The sequence below is a fragment of the Manis javanica genome, chromosome 2, assembly GCF_040802235.1.
Source record: "Manis javanica isolate MJ-LG chromosome 2, MJ_LKY, whole genome shotgun sequence".
NCBI lineage: Eukaryota > Metazoa > Chordata > Mammalia > Pholidota > Manidae > Manis > Manis javanica.
The window spans coordinates 88,400,897-88,423,184 of record NC_133157.1 but is presented as its reverse complement, the minus strand read 5'-3'; the positions used below and the strand labels follow the sequence as shown (position 1 = coordinate 88,423,184).

Genomic DNA, 22,288 nt, shown 5'->3' with positions numbered 1-22,288 from the left:
AGATATAATAGATATTATTGTATCTATAGACAGAAAATCAGCAAGGCCATAGAAGACCACCACCCACCAGTGGGATTATTTTTTATAAAGCCGTTTCACCCAACATTAGCAGAATACACATTCATTTTAAGTACACATGAACATTCATTTAAATAGACCATATTCTGGTCCATAAAACAAAATTTAACACATTATTCTCTGGCCATAATGGGTTTAAATTCGAAATGAATAGCAGACAGATAATAGGAAAATCTCCAAACCTTGGAAATTAAATGATACACTTCTAAGTAATCCATGGTTCAAAGATAAAGTCTGAAGGAAAATTCGAGAACATTATAACATGGAAATTTTGTTGCATTCAGCTAAGCAGTACATACAGGGTAACTGATAGTAGTAAATGCTTCTGTTAGAAAGGAAGAAAGTTCATGAATTAACAACCTAAGCTTTTGCTTCAAGAAACTATAAAAAGAACAAAATAAACCCAGAGCAAGCAGAAGGAAGTAACAAAGATAAGAGCAAAAATCAAGAAATTGAAACCAGAAAACTAATGGATAAAAATCAACTCAAATGCCGATCTTTTTGAAACCATCAACTAAAATGGTACACCTCTAGCAAGACTAAGAAAGAAAAAATAAGAGAAATCCCCAAAATTACCAATATATGGAATGAAAAATCACTAGAGATTCCACAGACATTAAAGAGATATGGGAATATGAAGAACCACTCCACCTACATAAACTCAGTAACTTAGATCAAACAGACCAATCCCTCAAAAACCACACATACCAAAACTCACCCGCAATTTATGAGAACAGTCCCATAACTATTAAAGAAATTGAATTAGTAGTTTAAAACCCACACAAATTTTAAATGAATCAGCAGACCCAGAGTTTTACTGACAAGTTCCTCCAAACATTTTAATAATATAACAATAATAGAATAAGTCACATTTAAAATCTGAGAAATCCAAATGAGGTCTGCAGTTTAATTAATAGTATCATATCAATGTAATTGTCCTGTTTTTATAAGTGATGATTGTTCTCTAGTTACTTAAGATATTACGGGGGAAAGAAAAGGGAAAAATATGCAAAAATTCTCTGCAGTATTTTTGCAATTTCCATGAGTCTAAAATTATTAGAAAGAAAAATTTTTGAAAAGTAAAAGGGAACCATACCACATGAGGTAAGTGGCAAAAACAAAGGAATGCACGTCATCAAATAACCCGTAGAGCTGCAGATGCTGCTCTAGGTGTTGGAGGTAGAGCAGCTCACAGAGCTCACATTCTAGCAGATGAAACGGAGAAAGAAAACAGCAATATTCTTTCACAGTGAAAAGGAATAGGCAAAGGATGCCATTCATGTGGTAGAAAAAGCTGGAAGAGAGGGCGCTATTTAAGGTAGGTCCTGGGGCAGCCTCTGAGAGGCGATTAAAGGTGGGAGGCAGGCACCTGGTTGGCCCAGAGCCGGGAAAGGGATTACATTTGAGGAAGAGAAAAGTGGGCATGCGCGCCTGGCGCCTGCTGAAGAGGGCCACAACTGACCTGAGATGAGGTTAGACAGTTGGCAGGAAACAGATATTCCAGAGCCTTTCAGGCCTTGGAAGGGGTTCGGATTTTCATCTCAGAGTCGTGGGAACTGGGGATGAAAAAAATGGGAGAGAAATGGAAGTATGTTTGACAGGAGGGTGACATGACCTGATTCATATTTTGAAAAAATAGTTCCTTTTAAGAGAACATATTGGAGAAAGACTGGAATACAAGTACACAGGATTGTCAGAAGGCCTTTGTGGTAGGCAGGCGAGAGGTGATGGTGGCCTGGGGCAGGGTGGTAATGATGGCAATGCAGAGATGTAAAGAGGTTCAAACTTTACTCCAGAGACAAAGCCTTAGAACTCGGTGAGGGGAGAGGGGCTGCAGGTCCTGGACAGCCCACAGCCATAGTTTATGTTTAATTGGGGATCTGGAGCATGGCAGTGTACATTGCACAGATAAGGACAGAGGGAGAAGGGGCTGGTCCAGGAAAGGGAGGGAAAAGTGGGAGCTGGAGCCCAGTTGGAGAAAGTGGCCACCGATGAGTGTGAAGGGAGCTGGTAGAAACTCAGGGATGCGAGGATTTGACCCTGGGAGGAAACCGAAGCTTCATGACACCATGGAGCAGCTGTCACTCAAGGAGTTATACTGGTACTTTATTATCTGCTCACCAAAATGTTAGGGGGTGTTAAATAAAGCCCTCTGCTTACCACCCCTGCCTGACCATGGGCTGACCATTAACCTGAGCCATCCTGAATCCCAAGTTGGCATGACTCACCTGCGTGCAGGGAGGAACACTGACAGGTTGGCCGTGGCCCAAAGCCTACAACAAAAAATTGTTGGTTAACATGAAAGCTGTTTGGAAGGTTGAGGCAAGTGCTGATGTTCTTCCCAGCATCAAATTCTCCATCCCATGACTTTGCCCGTCCTATCATCAATTTCTGCCCATCAATTTTCCCTTCCTGTAATCAATGCCCCCTTCCAATCATCAATTTCCTTTCCCATCATCAATTTCCCCTTCCATCATTAACTTCCTCCTCCACCATCAGTTTCCCCTTCCATCATCAATTTTCTCTTCCAACATCAATTCCTCATCCAACAACAGTCCCTTCTCCAACATCAGTGTCTCCCCCTTCCCGCCCTGCAGAGACCGGATTCCACAGCAGCACTTTCTTTCCCACATTCAGGCTTTCTAGGGAGCAACTTGGTCCATACTGTGTGTAGGGGCTCAGTAACCCCTCCATCAAGGTCCCCAGTCAGTCACCGAAGAACTTCCCTGCCCCAGCCCAGCCCAGGGGGCCTGAGAACACCCCTTCCAGGTAGCTTCTGATCTCCTTAGCTTTCTCACCTGATTCTTCTCTGAAACTGTGGTGTGTCTGTCCCCTTCTCCCTTCCACCCATCAGGTCCCACAATACTCAGAAACAGGAAGGAGGGTCTTCCCTCCCGATAATCCTCTTGAGTCTCACCAGCACTGGCTCACATGCTCTGCCTGTCTTCCCGGTGAGCACGGTATCACAGACAGGCCTGTAACTTGAAGCTGACAGAGGCAAATTCAAATCCCTGCCTTACCACAGTCTTTGAACCTTTGGAGAGACCTCTTAGCTCTTCTCTTCATGGTAAATTAGGGGTGATAATGCTCCCAATATTCCTCTGAGGGCTAAATGAATGAGCATACTGTGTAGGCAGCTGGAAGTCAGTAGTTCGCCAATCCAGCTCCTTTGCCCACACCTTTGAACAGAGGCTCTTCAGATCTAATGTTCCCCCAGCCCCGGGGGCTGAGTGCTGGCATGTCAGAAGGCCTGCCCACTCCAGGGGTGCAGGGTCTTTGGTCTCCCTCATGGCTCACCATGTAGACACATACCTACTTAAACACTCAGAAGACAGCCTGTTAGGGTGACCACAGCATGTGATGTGCAAGTTGGGACACCCTGAGCATGGAAGGGAGTACTATTAGCCCTTCCTCTAGAATGACAGGCAAGAACCAGGACTGTCTGGATGAACCCTACCCACAGCACCAGCGCCAGCTTTCAGGAGCCCCCCAAACAGTCCACTTGTCTGCCCCTCTCTTGGCAAAAGTTCATGTTCCAGCTTCAGGAGACTATGCTAAATTCTTCACACACAGATGTTCACATCTGTGCAGCTGCAGACAGCTCACTTCAGCATCTGTGGAAAGAAGAGCAGTTCCCAAACCCATTGAGGCAAGAAGCAGCAGCACCCATGAATCTGAAAACCGAGACCACAAGGCCAGCAGGTTGGATGGCTTGGGATCTGTGGAGCTGCCACCCAGGCCACCTCCTGGTGGAGAGGCCCCCTGCCTCCTTAGTCACAGCAGGCTGAGCATAATAAGCATTAGGGCATAATGAGCAGATGACACACTGCCCCCAAGGGATGCAGACGAGCAGAGGAAAAACAAAGCTCTGAAAATTTCGACACGTCAGTGGCTTTATAAGCTTCACAAGGTAGACAGGCTGTGCCGCAGCCAGTCCACCCGGCCAATGCCCAGACCTGCACCAGCCCTCGGTGCAGTGCCAACAGCGGGCAATGCATTGCTTTGGGAGCACAGATACCGATCTCTGCTCTCAGCAAGAGCTGGTGCTGCCTGATCAGGAGGAAAATAACTAGCAATAGAGAGAAAAGTCCACAGGTAATTATGGGAGTCCCTTCTCCTCTGTCTGTTGTGTCAGCGCTCTCCATTAATGAGCCAGAGCCTGCTCCACTTACTTCAGGGTACATGTCCTTTCATTTCTTGTCCCCTCTTTCTCACCCTCAGACTTGTGAGGAGCAGGTGCCCATTACAGGAGGGTATCTGATGGGGAGGAGCTAAGGATGTAACTAGCTTCTCATTCCTACAAATTCACGGAGAACATTGCCTGTGATGCAGACAATGTGTGACCCACCTTTTGTAGACCAAGCATGTTGTAGATCAGCCACAAAAACTCTAACCAAAACCAAACTGAGAGGTGTTTTGGCATCACTAAGGGTCAGCAGGTAGACACAATTCTTCCTGCAGGTGATGTTCTGCCAGGAAGAGCAGAGCTGCCCCGGGGAATCTTCCCCTGTTACAGTTTCCTCACACTCCACTCTGTTCATAGACAAATCCCCCACCATCACAGCCACTGTCCCAGTTCCTGGCCTTCTGCACATCAGTACTCTAAAAGAAGAGGGTTATGGGGGAGGAGGTGAAGGGGAAGGGAGGTAGGTGAGTGGCTTAGTAGGGCCACAAGGAAATGCCACCACCTTCTGTGACATAATGTGTGGACTGCAAGCCATGCCTACTTCCACAGTAGTGGAATTTAACTCTCTGTCTGAGTTTAGCAGAGGTACACTGAGAAGTTTACTGTTTTATTCACATGCAAGTTTCTTTGTGGGCATTACAAACAAATAAGAGGTGCCTGGTGTAGCAGTTAAGTCCCTCATGGTGTGACATATGCCTTTGTAATTTAACCCCTGTGCATTCAATGAATATTCATATGTATCAGATGAGAACGGAGTGCAATGTCTCTGTCAAACAGGACGGGGTGTGCAGGGCTGCCCAGATTCCATACTCTTCATCACCGTGATAACCAGGGCCCGGTCTCAGCTGCCGCGGTTAGAAACAGCTTTGTGATCCCACAGAAAGCAGCCTAGCCTACTGCACCCCAGCCTACTGCAGTCAAAGGACAGGAAGCAGGCCCTGTACACACTGCACTCTGCAAGCAGAGGACCTGATTCCTTCTGCCTCCCGTGGGGTAGCGCCCTCATGAGGAGCACTCCACCCTCTGACTGTGCAGCAAAGGCAGCCGGAGAGCAGAGAAGCTGCGCAGAAAACTGAACGGGTCTGAGAAATGCACGCAGTGAGAAATCTCCATACATCTGTTCAACACATTTGAGTTTTTAGACTATATCCCTCAGAATTAGCTTTTGAAAGCTTTAGACCCCAAAGCTGTTTCTCCATCTGGGCCACAAAATTCAAATCTACTGACTTCATGCCACATGTGTGTTCTCTGAATGGCTCGGAGAATCACTCACTCAACGCCAGTTTGAACCATTGTCCTTGACATGGACTAGCCTTAAAAGTTACTACAACTGTTAATGATTTATTTGGAAAACAGGAAAAATCTCGACTAGAATTGTGTTTGTTAATTGCTGCGTCAGTTATTATTTTTGTAGAACAGTTTCTGTATATTTTAACTAGCCCCACAGGACAATTTTCAGATTTGCCAGCACAACAAATACTTTAAATTAGAAAAATGCTTTAGTGGCTTATCTGTACAAATCACCAAGTAGCTTATCCTCAAACTTTAGACGAATAAACAAATATATATGAATTATGATCTTGCAGATTTATATTTATATGTCATATGTGTGAGTCTATGTTAACATGCCATGTGTTATGTATTACATATTATTGTAGGTATTACTGGATTGGGAAAACTTTATGTTAAAGGGAAAGAGAGTAAATATTTTAGTCTTGTGGGACATACAGCCCATGTTGTCACCACTCATTTCTGCCCTGGTACCCAAAGCAGACATAAACAATATGTGAGTAAATGAATGTGGCTGTGTTCAAATAAAACTTAACAAAAGCAGGTCGCTGGCCCATAGGTCAATCTCTAGTGTATTACATGTTGTATACTGCACCTTATTATTCACTATGTGTTGTAAGAATATGACTGCATACTAAGAATTAAAAATATTGCATGTATGTGGTTCATATATGTGGACTGGATGACCCAGAAATGGTACTTAGATTCATTCCATGTGCATCAGGGACTTCCAGGAGGCATTGGTATCACAAAGATAATAACAGCAGGGATTAAAATACATGAGTGAAATGCTCCAACATTAACACTGGGTTTAAATATATTTAAAAATGAATGTTGAAACGCTCATTAAATCTGTTTTCCTCTCACACTGGACACTAGCTGGCATTCTCTCCTGGGGCTCAGGGGAGCCACGTTCTCCTCTTGGGGTCCTTTGCGTCAGGACTGCTCTCTCAGTCCCAAGTCCCACACATCCTTCAAGCAGAAGTTGCGCACACAACTTTCCCTTGACTGGCTCTCTCAGCAGCTCAAAGGAGAAATGCTTCCTTCCCACCGAGTGGAAACTTCAGTTCTGCATCTTTTCCATTATATTTGTGATGGACTTGGAACAGCCTTCCTCCACTGTGAGTTGTGTTTTTACATTGAATCCCCCATGCTTTCCACTCTTCTGAGCTTTCCCACAGAACCATGTCATGGAGGTTTGTGGGCCTTTGTGGGTCTTCAGTGGGGCCCTAGAGTCCTCATTTAATAGCTGAATTTCATGGTTAAAATTCAGGACTAGTTACTCTTGGTTCTCCTTCAACATTGGCTCTTAAACCCTTAAGTGAAGAAGACACATGGACGTGCGTGCGTGTGGAAGGTATAAAATGCTGCCATAGGTATGCTCACAGTTATGTGGACAAGGAAAAGGAAATAAGAAAAGATTTCAAAAATTAAAAAGAAGGAAGAATTATGGGACATGTTTTAAAATTAAGCTTAATGAATAATTGGAAGCTTTGAAGAAAGGTAAGCACCAATGATGATAAAACAAAAATGCCTTAAACTGCAGGATGGAGAGTAGACATTGCAAAGAAGAGTAATGGGAGGAAACGTGAGGCCTGTACTTGGATCCGGAAAATCAATAGCACAACACAAAACTGAACACGTGAGGAAAGGCGGGGAGGTGGGCTTAGTGACTGTACACCCAGCATCAGTGGCCCTTCCGTGAAGCTCATGGAGCCCCAGAGCACATTAAGAAGGCAGCCACATGCACACTAACTACATGGTCATAGCACCCCACATGTCTTCTCTCTGGGACCCAGGACCTTCTCGCCTGAGGAGATGACGGGAATATCCAAGCCTGCCTACCAAGCAGGACATCTACCAACAAAACCACTCCCCAAGAAGGAAGAGGGAGAAGAGTGAGTGTAGGTCACCAAACCAGGAAACAAAACATAGTGAAAGTATTGGAGGCCCAGTAGAACTCATGGAGTGGGCGGCGGCGGAAGCGGGCCACTGTCCCTGCCCAGGAGAGCTGCTGTTGTTCACTCTGTGTGCATTTCCATGTGTGGGGATCTGAAGCAAAGGCATCCAAGGACAAACGCACACTCCACGCTGAAGACTAAGACCATCCAGCGCACCATGGCCGCTGGCAGGACTCACTTTACAAGGAATGTATGGAGCGAGGCCTGTTGCAAGCAAAGCAACTACACTGGGGCGGGGGAGGAAGGGTGTCTGAAACCCTTGTCCTGGTGGAGGGACGTGGAACAGGAGGTTTAGCTTTGAAAAGAGTACAAAGAGGACCTGCAGGGCATGCAGGGCAAATGGGTGCTGTACCTACATTTGCGAATGACTGTCTTCTAGAGACGGGATTTAGATCTGCTTTAGGAGTTACCAAGAGAAGTTATACATATATTTCAGATAAAGGATTCACACTCCGTGTATGAGAGATGAGTGCAAACAGTTGCAGCCCCAGGAGACATCTGTTAGGCTGTGTTACATGGTATGCAACCTAGATGTTCCCCACCGCCAGATCTGTGCAGTCTCCGGAGCCCCTGTCCTCACTCTTCCCTAAATAATGTAAGACCTCGAGCAAGGCACTTACAGTCCTCTGTCGCGTGTGTTGTCCAGGTCACGGTGAACAATATACCTGAAAGTGTTTTACAAAACCTGAAACACTCTAAGGCCAGGTATTACCACGTGATTATGGAATTACAGCTACTGCGCTGGATTAACTTTAAGGTCCTTACAGTCTCCAGATTCTATGATTTACGAGACAGAGCAAAGTGACACTGCAGTCCCGCAGGTGCAATTATCACCAGTGCTACGATACGATACGGAATCTAAGATGTTTTCATGTCCTTTGTGCTTCCCAGCTGGTTGCCACACACAGCGACTCTGTCCCTATGACCACTCCTGGCATGAAGATGATGTACCGCAGGTACGAATTAGATTTACAGCATTCGGTAATCCACTCTCAGGCTTTCTCACAAAAGACGAATCAGGAGCAGAGCTCTTTGGCCACCCCACTGACTGTGCTCCACTATCCCGCAAAGGCCTTCCAGGACCCACGGTCTCCAGAACGCCACACCTGCCCAGGCTCAGTGCGGGTGCCACGCTCACACACGGACCCTCACCTTCAGCCTCCGCGCACTCGCCCCGCGTTCCCACACCGACCCTCACCCTCACCCTCCGCGCGCTCGCCCCGCATTCCCACACCCACGCTCACCTTCACCCTCCGTGCGTGCGCACTCATCTGCACCTGCCCTGCCTCCCCCCTACCCCAAACGCACAGGGATTGGCATGCTCTGGAAAGCCCTGACCAATTGTACAACCAATCAAGCAATGTCTTGATGCCCTCCTCTGGAAGAGGGGTGAATTCCTCCTCAGTGCTCACCTCCTTAGGTTGCCATGGAGATCAAATCATCAATAAGTAAAACAGGTTTTTTTAACAATCATCTGTTAAGAACTTTCTAAGTCCCAATTGTCTGTCCCTGTACTAAAGCACTTCCCAAACATTAACTTCCAATTCTCAAAAGTCCCTCTGATATTTAATTTTGTATGCTACCTGGACCACAGGCTGCCCAAGATGTCTGGTCAAACATTATTCTGGATGTGTCTGTGAGGGTGTTTTTCAATGAGTTTAACAGTTAAATGTAGACTGAGTAAAACATTTCCCTCCCCAGAGTGGATGGGCCTCATCTAATCAGTTGACAGCCTGAAGAAAACGAAAAGGCTGACCTGCCACGGAGTAAGAGGGAATTGCTCTTGCCTGACTGCCTGCAAACAGGGACATCGCCTTTGTCCTCTTGCCATGCTTGAACTGAAACATAGGCTCTTCCTGCTGGCCTTCAGACTAAAACAAAGCCTTTGGCTCCTTGGGTCCCCAGCTTGTCAATCATCCTCAAGATCGTGGGACTGGTCAGCTCCCATAAGCATGTGAGCTGATTCCTTATAATAAACCTCTTTATATAAATACATACATAATACATATACACATACACATCCTAGTGGTTCTGTTACTCTAGAGAACCCTGACTAAAATAGTCTCCTATCAAAATTTTGTTTCTCCATTTGACACAGGAGGAAACAGACATCACAGAACTTGTAAACAGCAGTGCCAGGATTTAAATGGACTCTGTTTAACTCCAAAACCTATGCTCGCCATACCCCACTAGTTATATGCCTACTTACTATCTTACTATCATCACCTTTGGACAAAGCACAGAAGGACTGAGGGGAAGGAAGGTGATCAGATAAGCCTTGCCTCCCTCAGAAGCAAACCCCGTCTCTTCACGGAAGAAACTGGGGGTGGGGGTAGCGGGTAGATGTGAACACAGCACAGGAGCTGCTGTGAAAAACACACACACACACCGCACATCCCTTCCAGCTGAAGCCAGGCTGGATGTCAGAATGGTAAAACGTCACCCTGACAGCTGTAAAATGCTGGAAGAATTTAATTACACTGATGTGTATCTGCTGGAAGCCTTCCCAGAGATTCACGCACTCCATCAGCATTCTGCAGCCAAATTAATCAACAGATTGTTATCAAGACACAAATCTGCTTGCAAGGATATTTTTGTGGAGTTTAATTCCACAAAGAAAACACTGCTGCTTGTTAATGTAAAAGAAAGACGTAACGTGATAAGAAAAATCCTGCATGCTCAGCAGCCCACAGAACCATTTAAAATGAAGATTAACAATGTGAACTAGACATGAGTTCTAGAATTTAGGGAACAAGCTATGTCAAGAATGGGCATATTTCAGATTCCTTTCACAGTTTGCCATGGCAAGTCTGAGGGAGATGCAGCATAGACCCCTGGAGATCTGTCAGGGTCCACTGTATTGCTTTGGGGAACAGGTGTTCTAAGTGCCACCATGTGTATGGCAGGTTTGTGAAGCCAAGGAGACAAGGTGGAAAGTCTAGTCTCCTTTGGTGACTTTATGATCATTCACTAGTCATTACCTTCTTTCCTGGTCCCCTTCCAAGGAAGGGGCAGTAGGTTTCCACCTTTTCCTAGATCACCTAAGAGAATGCACCCTGTCATGCTGATTTCACTTGTCTGACCCCCTAATGTTCTGCCTATGCCCAGGGGACGTCATGTTCACTGTCATTTCATGGCTTTATTCCTAAGTCAATGCAGATGGTCTCTTGCTTTGGAAATAATGCAAGTTCTACAGTGTTGTGCTCATAAGAATCACAAAATAGGGAGATTCTTAGACGTATTTCTGTGCTTAGATGTGGATTCCTGGCCTGATTCATGTTTTCTTCTCTTTTATTTTCCGTGTCACCAATTTTCTTTCTTCATTGGCATTTTTCCCTTTTGTGAATTATCTTAAACTGGGCACCTTTAATCCAGACCTTAGGCTGGTTTTCATTATAAGTCTTATAGTGCTGTTTGACATTTTAAGCAAAATATATGTCATTTTAATAAAAATTTCTAAAAATTTAAAGTCTATGTAGAAAAAAAAATAATCCTTCCCAAATTTCCCATTCCACAGCTCTCTCCAGAATGTTTTATCAATTTCTTGCATACCCTTTTATGAATAGTCTATGAATATATAAATATATATGGTATATTTACATATATGTATAAACATAAACATACAATTGCAATATATGTGGTTGAAGCTTAAATTACTCCTCATTCTCTAAAATTCAAGTTTCACTTGAACTGCTCCCTTGTACATCAAGTATTTATAGTATATAGATGGTACTGTTTTACTATTTTTTAACCCGCTCAATATTCCAACATATTAGTATACCACATTTATTTAACCAATTAACTCTTGAGAGAAAGACACTAAAAGTGGTTCTAATTTTGAGCAACTATCAACACTTTTGCAGATAAGTTCTTTTTGGATATGTTGACACTCTTGCTCAAGTAATTATATGAGATGAATGTCTATCATTTAAACTGCTGGATCCAAGGCCACCATATGTACGTGTCTATAGCTGTTGGCAAACTGTAACCCAAATACAACTGGGCCGACCTGCTCAGGAGCTCTGCAAGCACCCGTTTCCGCACGTCCTCAGAACACAGGGAGTAATGATTTGCTTTAGCTCATTGCCAATGTGATAAATGTTTTATGATGTCATATTTATATATTAATTTGTGTTTCGATTGTTGGTATATCCTTTCAGATATTGTTTTCCTTTTTGATGTATTTCTTCTCTGTTCATTTCCTTAAACTATTTTTTTAACTATATATCTCCTTCCCATGAATAGGAGCATTTTATTTGTTACTCATTATTGTGTTCCAAATGCATTATCCAAATTTGTCACAGGTCTTGTTTTATTTCTGGTATTTATAGTTTACTGAATTAAAAAAATGTATTGTTTCTAAATTTCAAGTCTGGTATTCTTCAGGCTTCTGAAAATTCTACATCATGCTTAGAAAGGCTCTTTCCACCTGCATATTATAAAAAGTATCTATGGTTTCTCTCACTAATAATTATAATTTTAGTTCTGGAATCTTTCTAGAATTCATTTATAACTTAGCATGAGAGCTGACTTGGTTTACTTTCGATTGCCAGTTCTCCCAATTAAATAATCCATGTTTTCCACACTGACTTGAAATGCCACTATTACCATGTGCCGAATTTCCATACTTACTTGTTTGAATTGTTGGACTCTGTTCTGTTCTGTTGGTCCTTTGGTCTCTATCACACTATTATAAAATATACCTTAATATTTTTTATTTTGGAAATTTTTAAATAATACAATTACAGATCAAAGATAATAGAGAGAGGGCCCATGTACTACTTCCATTTCTCCCAATGGTTACACCTTGCACATTATAGCATATCAGAAGCAAGGAAGTTGACATTGTACAGTGTGTGTGTGTGTGTGTGTGTATTTCCATTATCATTTTTTCATGTGTGCAAATCTGTGTTCCAGCTGACACCAGATGCAAAAGTGTCCCACAGCACAAAGATCTCTCTTGCATGACCCTCACCCCCTGCCGACCACTAATCTGCTTTCTATCTCTATAATTTTATTAGTTCATGAGTGCTATATAAATGGGATCACAGAGTGTGTGGCCTTTTAAATTGAGCTTTTCTGCTCAGCATAATGCCCTTGAGACCCATCCACATTGCTATGTGTATCTGGAGACCATTGCATGTACACTGTATCACATTTGCTTCCCCATTCATCCACTCAAGGACATTGTGGCTCTTTCTACTTTTTGGCTATTCAAAATAAAGCTGTCTGAATAATTATATGCAGGTTTTTCTGTGGACATAAATTTTCATGGATTTTCTGATAAATATTCAAGAGTACAACCACTGGATTTATGACAAGCATGCGTTTGGTTTTTTTAATAAACTATAAAAGTATTTTTTGCCATGTCTGTATCATTTTACATATATTTACAGCAATATAAGAGAGATCTAGTTTCTCTGCTTCCTCACCAGAATTTGGGATTATCATTGTTTTTTTTTTTATATTTTAGTTCATCTAATAGATGTATAGTGATATTCCAATGTGGCTTAATTTGTATTTCTTTAATGCAAATTCATATAATGATATTAAATATCTTTTCAAGTGCTCATTTGCCATCCACATATCCTCTTCACAACTTTTGCCCATTTTCTAGTCAGATTATTTTTTTAACTTTGATTTATGAGAATTCTTTATTATTCTAGGTAAGAGTCCTTTGTCAGATACACGGTTTGCAATTTTTTTTTTATCCCTTTGTTTTCCCACACTCTTACCAGGTTTTTTTGCAGAACAAAAGTTATAATTTTTGAGGAAATCCATTTTATCAATTGTTTTTCTTTTATAGAACAGGCTTTTGATGTCATGATTAAAAACTTCACCAAGCCCAAGGTCCCAAAGATTTTTCCCTTGCTTTATTCTAAAAGCTTTGCTTTATATTTAAATCTATGACCAATCTGGAATGAATTTTTTGCATGAGGTATGAGGTTTAGGTTAAGGTTCTTTTTTGGGGTTTTTTTGACTGTGGATATCCAATTGTTCCACACTATCTATTGAAAAAACTATCCTTCCTCCATTGAATTACTTTTGCAACTGTGTCAAAAATCAGTTGGCTATAATTGGGAACTATTTAAGGGCCTGCCACTGTGTTCCATGATGTGTGTCTATCCTTCCTCTGCACACTACAAATTATATAGTATTTAAGATTTCAGTTTCCACATGTTTATTGCTAATATATAGAAATGAAACTGAATTTTTGTATGTTGATCTTATATACCCTACAATCTTGCTGAACCTACTTTTTAGTTGTAGGCATTTGGGGACTTTGTTTGTTTATTGTATTTTCCTGGGTATTTTCTAAGGAACCATCATCTCATCTGCAAACAGGAGCAGTTTTACATCTTTCCACCTGGTCTATATGACTTTTATTCCCTTTTCTTACCATATTACTTTGCCTGCAACTTCTAGCACTATGTCAAATAGAGTGAGAGTAGACACCCTTGCCTTGCTCCTGATTGTAGAAGGAACATCCAGACTTTCACTGATACAGATGATCTCAGCTGTGGGCTTTTTGTACATATTCTTTGTCAGGTTGAGGAAGTTCCCCTGTACTTCTGGTTTTCTAAGATTTTTTTTCATGAATGACTGTTAAATTTTTCAAATGCTTTTCCTTCCTCAATTGATATGATGAAGTGACTTTTCTTCTTTAGCCTATAAATGAAGTGAATTACATTGATTGATTTTTTTTAAATATTGAACCAGCCTGACTTAGCTTGGACATGGTATTAGGTCTTTTTACATATTGGTGAATTATATTGCCTAATATTTCATTAAGAATTTTTGCATCTTCATGAAGATGCAACAAATTATTGGCCTATAGTTTTTTATATATATTATCTTTGTCTGGTTTTGCTGCTAGGGTAGTAATACTTGCTTCATAGAATGAGATGAAAATGTTTCCTTCTCTTCTATTTCGTGGAAGATACTGTGTAGAATTGGTGATAATGCTTCTTTTAAACATTTGGTAAAATTCTGTGAAACTGTCCAGGCCCAGAGATTTCTTTTTCAGGAGCTTTTAAATTATAAATTCAATTATCTTAATTGTTAAATGGCTTCAATGCTCTCTCTCATATTAGTTGAATTGTGGCAGTTTACTTTCTGAGGAATTGGTCTATTTCATCTGAGTTATCAAACTTATGTATGTGCAGTTGTAACATTTTCTTACTATTCTGATGTCTGTAGTCAGTCATGATTTCCTCTATTTATTCCTGATGGCAGAAATTTGTGCCTTCTCTTTTTTTTCTTTGTCAGTCTTGCTCGAGATTCATCAGTTTGATGGATCTTTTCAAAGAAACAGTATCTTGTTTCACTGCTTTTTCTCAATTGGTTTTCTGTTCACAATTCCATTGATTTCTGCCCTTATCTTTATTATTTCCTTCCTTCTTCTTGCCTTGGGTTTATTTTGCACTTCTTTTTCTAGTTTCTGATAATGAGAACCTATATTGTTCATTTAAGAATTTTACTCTTTTCTTCCGTAAACATTTACTGCTATAAATTTTCCACTCAGCACTGTTTTATTTGTATCCCACAAATGCTGATGAGTTTTCATTGTCATCTTAGTTCAGTGTACTTTTTTTTATTTCTCTGAGACTCCTTCTTTGACCCCTGGATTATTTTTGGAAGTGTATGTTAGGTTCCAAATGTTTCTCCGAACACTTGAAGAAAAGTATCTCCAAAAGATAATCTCCCAGTTATCTTTCTGTAGTTTGCTTCTACTTTAATCCTATGATGGTCAGGAAACATACTCTACATGATTTTAATTCTTTCAAATTTGTTGAGTTCACCTTTTGGCCCAGGATGTCATCTATCTTGGTGTACACTCTGTGGGCTTCTTAAAAGAATGTTTTCTGCTCTTCTGCAGTGGAATGTTCTATAAATGCTCATTAGATCCTGTGTGTTGATAGTGTTGTTGAGTTCTTCTGCATTGCTTTTCTTTTACAATTATTGAGAGTGTTCAAGTCCCCACTGTGGACTTATCTCTCACCTTTCAGTTCTGTTTTTGCTTAACATGTTTGGCATCCCTTTTGTTTGGCTTATTCACATTTAGAATTACTATATTTCTCTGTGGATTGACTCTCCCATCATATGTAATATTTCTTTCTAGCCCTGGTAATTTTCTTCACTCTAAAGTCTCCTTAATCCAATATTAATATAGCCACTCCTGCTTTCTTTTTCTTAATGTTTTCATGGTGTATCTTTTCCATCCTCCTACTTTCAACCTACATACATCATTATATTTGAAATGAGATTTTGGTAGGCAATATATATGAGTCATTTTTTTAAATCTACTCTGTCAATCTATGTCTTTTCATTGTTATATTTAGAACATTTATACTTAATTATTAATCTGTTGAGGCTCAAGTTTGCCATTTTATTTTTCTGTTTTCTTTTTCCTGCCTTTCTTGGGTTTCTTGGTCTTTTTTAGAATTCAATTTTTATTTATATATAGCAATTTTGTCTACCTGTTTTGTTTTTTAAACAAAATGCTATACTATGTAGCTATGCATTATACTATACTGTATATCATAATTCATCAAAGTCTTTTTGTGTTGACATTTTACCAGTTCAAGCATCGTGAAGAAAATTTACCTCTCTTTACACCCCTTTATCCTCTACAATTTATAATATAATTTTTAAAAAATGTTTCCTCTACATACACTGAAAATAACAACTTTTTTGCTCCAGCCATCAAACATAATGTAGAAAACTCAAGAAGACAAGGTAAGTTTACTGTGTGTGTCCATATTTATGCTCTTACTATGTTTTTCCTTCCTTCCTGATGTTCTGAGGTTCTCTGTCCTATCATTTCTATTCTCTTTAGAGAACTTCCTTTTGCCATTATCTTGATATAAGCATACTGGCAACAATTTATCTCTATTTTCCTCCATCTAAAACTATCTTTATTTCACCTTTATTCCTAAAATATATTTGTAATATATATGGAATTCTTAGGTTGAAAAGTGTTTCTCACTCTGGTCTCTATAATCCCTGATGAGAAGTTCACCATCATTGAAATTGTTTTTCCCCCTAGATAATATGTAATTTCTCCCTGGTTACTTTCAAGATTTTTTTCTTTGTCTTCAATTTGGAAATTTGTGATGTGTCCCTGAGTGGATTTCTTTGAGTTTGTCATGTTTGGGATTCACTTAGATTCAATAATCTGTAGGTTTATATTTTTTGCCAAATATGGGTATTTTTTAGTCATTGTCTGAATATTTTTTCAACCCCACTGTGTGTCTCCTCTTCTTCCGGGATTCAAATGACATGAATGTTAGATCCTTGGTTATAGTCCCACATGTCCCTAAGGCTCTGTTCACTGTTATTTCGGTCCATTTATTCTTTGTGGTTGATTTTGGATAATTTTAATGGTTTCATATTCAAGTTTATTCCCTCTTTCTTTTCTATTCTGTTGTTGTGTCCATTGACTGAGTGTTTTATTTGGTCATTTATATTTTAGTTCTGAAATTTCCATTTGGTTCTTTATATCCTCTGTTTCTCTGCTGAGCCTTTATGTTTTGCGTGTTTGTGTTCCTGTTTACATTTCCCTTTTTTTAATTGAAGTATAGTTGACATATAGAGACTTTCTATTTTCCATTCATTTCAAGAGTGTTTGTAATTGCATTTTCATGATGTTGTTTTAAAATCCATGTCAGGTAATTCTGCTTCTGTGACATCCAGGTGTGGTGTCCATTGATTGTCTTTTTTCACTCAGGTTGAGATCTTCCTGGTTCTTGCATGCTGAGTCGTTTTGATTGAGACCTGGACCTTGTGGTACTATGTTCTGTGACAGCTCATTTAAACCTGGGTTTAGTAGGCCCCTTCTGATACTACTCTGGTGGGTGAAGTAGAGGTGAGGTGTTACCTTTTAATTGCCATTAGGGGTTCCTTGTTACTGCAGGAAGAGAGTAGGATTGCAGGCTCCCAACTAGGCCTCTAATGACACAATCCGGACAGAGTGAGGCCCCCACTGACACTGTTGGGAGGGCGGGTCTTTTGTCTGCTGTTCTATGGCAAAAGTCCTTATTCTGCACTAGACCTTCTCTCATGTCACTCTTTAGAAGGGGAAGGTGCACTTTGAGTGGCAAAGTCCATCCATCCGACTTGATCTCCCCTGGCACTGCAGATTATAGAAGGGCTTGCTACTCCCGTGTGAATGAAAGTCCCAACTCCTCATTTGCCTTTTCTGACAGCATCCCGGGGAAGCTGGAGCACTTTCTTGGCCTGTCAGGGGTAGAAATCTAGGCTCCCCACTCTGCCAGATGTGAGTGTGGAGATGGGGCCACAGCTTTTCCATGGTATTTTTTTTGAACATTGCAGTTATTGTCTGAAAGTTCTGTGTGTCAGGCTACTCCTTCCCTGGCCCTCTGACTGGAGGAAAGAGTGTTTTTTTGAACTTTTTTTGTCCTGTGCACATGGCGTTTTCAGGTTGCAGGCTTCTCTAGTATCCAGTCTAAGATATATGAGGCAAAGAAGAAAACCTGGGAAGCTCACCGTCATGTCTTTCCTTGTGACCTCAGGCCCCTGAACAGCCTGCTTTCTTCTCTCTGCCAGAGTATTCTAATGTTTGTTTTATATATGATTTTTAGGGTTTTTAGTCATATTCATTGGGAAGAATAAGGAAATGTACATCTACTACATTTCCCCAGAAGTACAAATCTCTGTAGTATGTTTTGCTTCTAGTAAATAAAAGCAATCTCCATTCTTCTTTATGTTTCACAAAGTGTTTGAGATAAACTTACTGAGTTCTTTCTCAAAATTACCATTGGGGTTACATGAAATGTAAGGTGACTATGACTCATTTAGAATATTAAGGAACTAAACTGCAAATAATCTCTGGTTTCATATCAGAACAATTAAAAATCTTAGGTTAACAAACCAGCCCTGGATACTTAATGACAGTTCCAAGGTCAAAGACCCTGCACTTCATATGTAACAGGTTGTCATTAAGTTATGTTTCAGTATGTCATCAGTGATTTTGTTTCCTACCACACAACACTAATCTATCTTGGAAAACTCAGATTTTCCCAGCTTTCTGCCATAGTGGTCAAGCTATGAATTCCTGGAAGTATGGACTATGCTAAGGGAGGCATTTGGTCTAGCCTCCCCATCTTACTGTTTTTAAACAAGTCTCTATGTCAATCATTGCATGGAATGTCCCTGTTGATAAAGAATCTATAAGCTCTGGCTTTAGCTGGCTCTCCTTCAAGAAAGCGGACCAGGTTTTTAAAAACAGAGCAAAGTGGAGTTTCCTGATTGTAGTATATGTCTGTGTTTGTTTTTTATTGGTTACATAAACATAGCAAATCACTCGACAGAGAATTATGCTGTGTTTCCTAGGCTCCCAGGAGGAATGTTTTCTCTTCACTTGCCTTTCTACAAGAATGTGACAGCAGGAAGAAGGAGGTGGTGGTATTAAAACAAGTAGTGAAGACTGCAAGTTGCAGAAGGAACATTTTTGGACAGATGTCAGAATGAAGAATTTCTGGTTTGGAGAGTAATTTTTTTGTAAGAGAGTATGATGCAAATCACAGTAAAATTGGAAAAAGGAGAAGTATTTAAGGCAAAGTGGGACTTTTAAATTCAATAAAAAGCACTGAAGACTGTTTAAGTAACAACATCCTTACTGTCACATCATCACAGATATTGTAGCGGTTCCTCTTTCCACTCTTGACACACGCTCCACTGCAGAGACACTGAGGGCACTCGGTGTGTGTGTACAGGTGGAGCCACATCTGGCCAAGGAAAGTTTTCATTTCACATTGACATGTGATATGGCCTGGCTTTACAATGCCTAATTCCATTTCTTTCTGTTTAAAGATAAAATGTAAACATGCCCATAACAGTTCTCTTTCTCTCTTACTGGAAAAGGATAAAAGGCCTTCAGGCAGCTAGGAAGGAGGGGGCAGGCCTCTTTTATGATTCAGTTACATAGATTTGGTGACAATAGGTTTTCCTTAGAGAAGTACATTGTGTAAAGAGGCACTTACTGGTAAATGAATTTAATTAACTTTGAGTGGTTGAGCTCCCAAAGTTTCAAGAGAAAATTTGTTGGCTTCTTTGCTTCAAACTTCCTTTGCAGTAACATCTTGGGAAAAGCATTTACTTAAGTGGAATGCTACGGGCTGAACTGTGCCCCACCCCTCAAGTTCCTATGTTGAAGCGCTAACCCCTAGCACCTCAGAATGTAATTATATTTGGAGACAGAGTCTTTCCTGAGGTTGATACCTCAGTTAAAATGAGGTCCCAAGGGTGGGCCCTGATCCAGTGTGACTGGTGTCCTTATAAGAAGAGATCAGGACAGACACACACAGAGGGATGACCACGTGTGGACACGGAGAAGATGGCTTCTGTAAGCTGAGGGGAAGCCTCAGGAGAAACCACCTTGCTGACACCTGCCTCTCAGACTTCCCGCCTCCAGACTGTGAGAAACAAATTTCCAATGTGTAAGCCGCACCATGTGTGGCACTCGGTTACGGTGGCCAGAGCAAACTAACAGATGCAGTTATATACCACCTCAGCAATGATGCAACAAAACACTTTCCCACCAATTATAGTTATGCACAAAGAACAAAATGTAAAGCAAGTGCTTGTGACCTGAAGTAAGACAGACTGGAGACAGGGCAGTCCGTCCCTGGACGGCCTCCTGGGTGGACACTCACGACGAACCTCCTGCCCCTCCATCAAGTCATTCTGGTGCTTCAAAAGCCTCGCTGACTATCCTCATGGCTGAGGGCCACATCCGGCTCCCGTACGGGCTCTCGAGGCCTCTTTCAAGGCTCTGTTGCAGGTTTGCCGCTTGGCCACTATGCCCAGCCACGCTCATCGCCTCGCGGGCCCTCCACTGCCTTCCTCTTTGACCCTTGGAAGCCCTGCCTGGGCTGGCCCACTCTGCCTGGGTAGCTCCTGCCTTCCTGGGGAGCCCGGCTCCAGCGAGGCCACTGGTCTCCCCCATGTCCTGTGGACCCCAGAGCTCCCTCTGTCACTAACTCACATCCACTCTGTGCTTGCTTGATGTCTCACTGCGAGGCTGCCAAGCTCCAGAAAAACAGTCCCTGTATTTGTTGCCTTCTCAGCAGCCAGCAGTCTCCTGGCTCATTACCAAATGCACACCTATGAAATATTTGATGAGTAATAAAAAAAAAGTCTGTAAATGTCTGTGTGCTTCCAGAAAATCAACAGAACAGAAGGTTTTAAAGATTCTACTACTGCCCCACTCTTGAGTTTTTTTTATTTATTTTTATTTTTTTATCATTAATCTACAATTACATGAGGAACATTATGTTTACTAGGCTCCCCCCTTCACCAAGTTCCCCCCACACATCCCAAAACAGTCACTGTCCATCAGTGTAGTGAGATGCTGTAGAATCACTACTTGTCTTCTCTGTGTTGCACAGCCCTCCCTGTGCCCCCCGACATTATACATGCTAATCGTAATGCCCCCTGTCTTCTTCCCCCATCTTGTCCCTCCCTTCCCACCCATCCTCCTCAGTCCCTTTCCCTTTGGTACCTGTTAGTCCATTCTTCCGGTTCTGTGATTCTGCTGCTGTTTTGTTCCTTCAGTTTTTTCTTTGTTCTTACACTCCACATATGCCACTTTTGAGTTTTAATACATCATTTCTTCTTATACTTCTAATAAGCAAAGAGGAAATATCTCTTGAGACCTAGGAATAGTAGGAAATGAGTCCCATTTTACCCTTTAGTCTATATTATCAAATTTGTCTCAACTTTTTATCCATCAGTATCAATTGAGCACTTTCTAAAGATGAACTGAATTTTGGTAACACAGTCCTTACCTGCAATCTGCTTGATAAAGGGTAGGTGTTAGCTCCCACATCAAGCATTCTTGAGACAAAAGCTTCTGAAAAGTCTCCATGAGAAAGGGGTGCCAGAGCACCATGGGAGAGAGGTGGTTAGGAGTCTGTCAGCAGCCGAATCCACGAGGTTAAAGTATTCCAAGGCTCGCTCAGGATCCTCAGACTCTCCAGTAACTACGTGGTGAATAATCCTGGTCTCAGAGGAGCGTGAGGAACCTCTGTAGGCAGGACGGGCCCAGGTCCCAGACGAAGACTTCACAGAGGCCTTTCATGTCACACCTACCAAGTTGATCATAAAGTTCCTCTGCCTAAATACTTATTTCTTCATCATGCAAATGACAACTTGTGACTTTATTATGACTAAAATTAGTGTAATTCTTAGTGTTTGTCTCATCATTTTATTACGACCTCTGTTAGCTCTGGCAGGCGCATGGATTTAATGAAAAAGAAACTCCACCTTCTGGTAAATTCCTGCATGTCCCAGAACTGAATAATTATAGTGTGTGATGCCAACAGGGAGTGGCCAGCAAGAGCCTTCCCGGCAGCCCAAACTTACTGAATGGAATGAATTAGGAAAGGCATTCTCTGTCTCCTCGGCTTTGAAGGAAGGGTCTGTCCTCAGCTTCCCTCCCACTGATCCCTTGCCATGGGGCCCTTCAGAAACCAGAATTCAGATTTATTTACACCAGCCTTGATGTAAAATAGAGCAGCTCCACACTTCAGATCCCGCTGGCTACTTGTGTGTAGTTGGATCCCATTCACCTAATATTTTCTAGAACTGTTTCTTTAAAATGGCATAGAAACTAAGTACAACAGCAGAGGCTCAGGAACACCCTGTCCCTCTTCTCCCCCAGCACCCATCCAACACATCGAATGGTCCCCAGAGGCCCCAGCGGCCACTCCGGGCAGCTCCTAGCTCCCCTCGCACCTCCCTCCCACCT

The 22,288-nt window shown here is 41.7% G+C and overlaps 1 long non-coding RNA gene across 1 annotated transcript; it reads right to left on the bottom strand.

Moving 5' to 3' along the window:
- Window positions 1–292: 292 nt before the first annotated feature.
- LOC140847742 (uncharacterized) lies at window positions 293–21,763 on the bottom strand. Its single transcript, XR_012127858.1, has 4 exons — window positions 21,327–21,763; window positions 21,041–21,194; window positions 2,307–2,351; window positions 293–1,634 (listed from the first exon to the last, which is right to left on the bottom strand). It is a non-coding gene; the product is annotated as an uncharacterized lncRNA (long non-coding RNA).
- Between the last annotated feature and the right edge of the window lie 525 nt (window positions 21,764–22,288).